The sequence below is a fragment of the Schistocerca americana genome, chromosome 1, assembly GCF_021461395.2.
Source record: "Schistocerca americana isolate TAMUIC-IGC-003095 chromosome 1, iqSchAmer2.1, whole genome shotgun sequence".
Taxonomy (NCBI): Eukaryota; Metazoa; Arthropoda; class Insecta; order Orthoptera; family Acrididae; genus Schistocerca; species Schistocerca americana.
In genome coordinates, this window is record NC_060119.1 from 249,032,443 (window position 1) to 249,037,935 (window position 5,493).

General features: G+C 42.8%; 1 non-coding gene across 1 annotated transcript; it reads left to right on the forward strand.

Annotated features, from left to right (window-relative positions):
- Nucleotides 1-4,432: 4,432 nt before the first annotated feature.
- Trnar-acg lies at nt 4,433-4,507 on the forward strand. Its single transcript has one exon. It is a non-coding gene; the product is annotated as a tRNA-Arg (tRNA).
- Nucleotides 4,508-5,493: the final 986 nt, after the last annotated feature.

The window sequence follows — 5,493 nt, forward strand, 5'->3', positions numbered from 1 at the left end:
GGTCGACGATCCAGAAAAAACTGCCTCCTGGCAATATGTCAAGAATGGCCACGAATATCTCAATACATAGCTTTCTCTAAAGAGTCTCCTGTCTTCATTACGTGCCCGACGTACCTTAATTTTGTCGGCAGTATTTAGGCCACCAGAGACACTTCTTTTGTTTTACTTGCACCAAGACAGGTTTGGTTTTCACTTTTTTATTCGTTCCACCTGCCGCCTTCTTTAATCAGGTTTATAGACTATTTATTTATTACGGTATTCTCATACGTATCTAGAAATGCTTGTCCTGAGAGTCCATTACACTGCATTTTGACATTACCGGAACCATCTGGAAATAAAGTGACCTCAGCGAGATCTGCATAGCTGACGTTTGTTCAGTTGTCAGGCTTTTCAACGTATACTGTGTCGTTTTCTTATCATGACCTGTTGTTTTGGCGCTGTTTTTCAATCACTGCAGATGTGAAATTTCACATAATATTTCCGGAAAAGAGTTCCCAATCTTTCCTCGGTCGCTTCCTCATATAATCCTTATTGTGCTGCAGTTCCACCAGCTAGCGCAAAGTAAGCAGTATATCTGTCAGGCATCCGTCCTGAATTGTCATAACGACACCCTCTACTCCAACTGCACAACTTATCCTCAGCAGTAGTGTACTAGTCGTTTGTAGACAAATAAAACTCATCATGGCTCATTGCGACAACATTCAGTTTTATGCCGCATACCAATTGCAATATACTCTAGAAGAACCCGGATATGTGTATCTCTGTTTACCCTCACTTCATCCGTTGATCCAAATGCGTCAGTCGTACAGAATAATTGCCATTTTCCGCGATAAAAGAGCGCGAAATAGGTATGAAATCTCGTGATGAAAAAGATATCCCTTCCAGAATTCATACCGTCCTCAAACTGTCTGGGTTGCTACACAGAGCAACATGCTCTTATGAATTCTTAATTCCAGTTGGCATGTCTGAACAAAAATTTGTGTGACTGGGGAGACTGTCTTGGTTCTGTCGTATGCTGTTAAGAATCAGTTCGACTGGACAATTTGAGTGTTGTTTGGGAAGGTATCCTTCTTACATTTCGTCGAATGGGCGATTCTTTGTCCAACTAATCAAAAAATACAGCTTTCAAAGCTGTTTTTAATAAAATAAATCAATTAAAATGAATATGCACAAAAAGTTCTAAGCAGAAATGGTGTTAAACTTACATAAAAGTAGAGTAAGCACTTTTTATAGTTTATTTCGTATTTCTACAGTTTGAGGGGTATTGTCAGTTTTTGCTGCTTATTTTTGTAGGTATCTAACAGTATCATTCGATTTGACTTTTTTCTGTTCCAATGTTTTTAATTTTCAGTGTCAAAGTAGCGTTCTTGCAGGATGTTTTTCCAGCCGCAGCGATGTCGCAGATTTGATGCTTTACTGGAATCCTGATATTCACGGTATACTCGTGAAATGGTCGTACCGGAAAATCCCCACTTCATCGCTATCCCAGATATGCTGTGTCCTATCGCTCGTACACCGACTATAACACCACGTTCAAACTCACATAAATCTTGATAAGCTGCCATTGTAGCAGCAGTATCCGGTCCACCAACTCCGCCAGACACTTGTTGTCTTATATAGGTGTTGCCGACCGCAGCGCCGTATTCTGCCTGTTTAAATATCTCTGTATATGCATACCTATAACAGTTTTTTGGCCCTTTAGTGTTTAAGAAGCACATGCTAATGAAACGTGCATGCCCTTCAAGTATTACAGTAAGCTATCTTCAAAAAATATTGATTAGACAGCTATTAAAGTACATACAGGTAAAAGAGACAAAAGCCGACCCAACTTGCTTTCCAAAATAAATTTGTAAGCGAACTGTTTTATGTGAATGTTATTGATAACGGTCGCTGTGTCCCTGGAAGGCCACGCCAGCGTTTGATAACTTTTTGTTTGAGATACGACACGTTTTCTATCAGGTTAAATTTAGTTCTTAAGACACGGTATGTGTCACCGAATCAGTTACATCAAAGTTGATAATTTTAGAATCTTGCCCCATCTTGGATAAATTTGTACAGAAGCCCATGCTGACAGAATATCCCAGCACGTCTGCCTTCTATATGGATGGTTGTCGCATGCTCCTAGCCGGATGCATGCATTTCTAATTGACGAACTTCGGTTGCTTGTGTATCAATTTCAGTGATTAATTATTCAAGCAGCTTCGTATTTGACGTCACGAGGTTCTGTTGAACCATTTCCAGGTCCTTCTGACACAGAAATATCAGAGTTCATTACCAGAAACCGAATCCGGTATCTTTTGCGTAATTAGCCAGAACCACAAACAGAGGCGACCGTGACTCTGGTGCAATATGAGGATGCCACAGTCTTGGGCCTTATAATGTTGCCCAACTCGAATTCAGTTCTCAGCTAGAACTGATCGAATAAAATCATCTCGGTTTTCAAGCGGCTTCATTTCGAACGACAATGTCGATTTTTCGACAGCTATCTCCGCCATCGTCATCCGGAGTAGAGCTCCTTGAGCCGGGGCTCTTTTTTCTCCTTATTTTTATTTCCATTCCCCATGAAGAGGCTGTTGGTAGGAGGATAAAACCGCTCTTCAGCCGAAGATTTTACGTGTTTAATAGAAGTTTCAAATTAAATAAAAGAACACATTTGAATTTTTATGATTTTTAAAACTATTTAGATGATTTTATATTTCAGTCATAATATAATCACTAGCGATAACGCTCGTGCTGCTACGATGCAGATGTAATGATGATGCTCATTGTGCATGAAAATGATCATAACAAATTTTTTGTGGTCGCAATTTTCGCAGCAACTGTACACAAATTGCATTAGTTTAAACGAAAAACGCCTTCCGTATGAACCACATTAAGTATTGACAAGGCATCTTCAGTTGGTGTCCTGAAATATTACACGATTTTTTCGTTTTCACATACAGGTTATACATTTAAAACAGGTCATTCAAATTTTTCTAGTAAAATGGAAATGTGTTTACAGATCAGCGTCTAATTCACTAATTCTAAGCCAGCTAGCTTTTTATCATGTGACAACCCGGTTGAAAGTTTGCAGCTTTCCTTGTGGTCACTCTATTTTCGAAATGTAACACTTTAAATGCTATTTTCTGTGTTTGTTGTCTAGAGTGTCATTCACTTTGTAAGTTTTGCGAACTTCCTCAGTTTTTTGATTTCAGCTTCATTTTGTTCGAGTGTTTGCGTGTTTCTGTAATTTTTTATGTTTGTTTGTTTGTGTGTGTGTGTGTGTGTGTGTGTGTGTGTGTGTGTGTGTGTGTGTGTGTGTATGCTTAGGAGGGGAATGAGACTTGTGATCGACTATTAGGATTTCTGTTATGTGATCAGATCAGTGTAAGCAGTGAGTCATGCTCTCTTGGTCATTTAGTAGTAGCTTCTTTCCAAGTTTTGTTTTGCATGTTTGATCATTTTATTGTAACATTAGGAGGTGTCTTTCATTATTTATTCTAAGTACTTTCATTGCTTTTTTCTCTTAAATTTAGTGCAAAAGTCGGTTGCTTCTCTCATATTTGCAAGCTCTGATATTTTCTTTGTACCGGATATGATCATTTTCACAATGGGAGATCGAATTATGAATACGACCATGGCGTCTTGTGCAACCACAGATTGCGACTAAAAGATGGAGAAAGGAAAATGCAAGGATGGTGTGAGGTGGAGCATTGTGACTAGAGCTACGAAGGATATATGTCGGGACTGATTTCAACGTTTAATAGTCAGAGCTGAATGAATTTCCAGCGCGAATGAGTGTGATAAATGGATGTAGTGGCGCTACAGGGTACCTGGATTGGTGATTGGTGGATAGGACATTAGGTGTTGGGGTTGTTTGGGGGAAGAGACCAAACTGCGAGGTCATCGGTCTCATCGGATTAGGGAAGGATGGGGAAGGAAGTCGGCCGTGCCCTTTCAAAGGAACCATCCCGGCATTTGCCTGGAGCGATTTAGAGAAATCACGAAAAAACCTAAATCAGGATGGCCGGACGGGGGATTGAACCGTCGTCCTCCCGAATGCAAATACAGTGTACTAACCACTGCGCCACCTCGCTCGGTAGGACATTAGGTGTCAGGACTAAGTTTTGTGATTAATGTACCGTGTCCGAAAGTGTTCCAAGAAGATACGAGTAGCCAGAATGAGATTTTCACTCTGCAGCGGAGTCAGCGCTGATATGGAACTTCCTGGCAGATGAAAACTGTGTGCCGGAGCGAGACTCGAACTCGGGACCTTTGCCTTTCGTGGGCAAGTGCTCTACCAACTGAGGCTGTGGCTAAGCCATGTCCCCGCAATATCCTTTCTTTCAGGAGTGCTAGTTCTGCAAGGTTCGCAGGAGAGCTTCCGTAAAGTTTGGAACGTAGGAGGCTAGGTACTGGTGGAAGTAAAGCTGTGAGGACGGGGCGTGAGTCGTGCTTGGGTAGCTCAGTTGGTAGAGCACTTGCCCACGAAAAGCAAAGGTCCCGAGTTCGAGTCTCGGCCCGGCACACAGTTTTAATCTCCCAGTAAGTTTAAAGATATGAGTAGTTGATCAGTTGGTACTGGATAAGAGGTGATGAAAGTAGGCGGATGTGGAAGGTGAGGCCGAGTACATGTCTTTCCAGGATCTCTATGGATTTGTAGAATTCAGGAGAGGCAGAGATAAAGGCAATGTTGGCATTAAATATGTTGGGAGAAAGAGGGATTTATAGGTGAGGATAATCTTCAGGGGCTAGCTCAACATTCCTCTTACATACGTCAGGCAGCAGCGCCTGAACCTTTCAGACCGAGCGACGTTAAGTGGCGCATGGGGCCAGCGCCACGTTTGTAACTGCCACTTCCGCCTTCGTCTTTATTTCGCCTTTGCATCCGTTCAAAGGAGGGTTTCCAGACGCTGCTGCCTATCCTATAGACGCTGTACACCGTATCAGACCTAGCATACGAAATGACACAGCTCAGGCACGCCGCCCCAGATGATTCTCACGCTGTTGCGGTGACTGCATAGCCTATCGCAGAGTATGCATTCAAAGGCATTCGAGGTAACACAACTTGTAATTATACTAGACGGAAACAGTAACACCATCGGGAGGTACTTACTGGCGCGCATGCGCCTAGTGGTCTCTGAGTTACTGTGCGGCGTGTTGCGGAAGTAGGTGAGGCCCATCTGCGCCTCCCGCTGCTTGGAGGCGGTCGCGCAGCTGCAGCACAGTCGGCACAGGGCGCGCTGGAAGTACAGCCGGAACCTGCTGGCACACATTCACAGGCTAGCATCACAACAGCTGGTCTACTGCAACACAACCTCTGGGAGTCATAACATACAGACAGACAGCAATGGCTATGGTTTGCGCAATAACTGAGACAAAAGCAGCACAGATTATAATGAGAGCACTGGAAGTACATCTAAATCTACATTTACACACACACACTCCGCAAGCCAGCTTACGGTGTGTGGCGGACGGTACCCTTTACCAACACAAGTCATTTCCTTTGCTGTC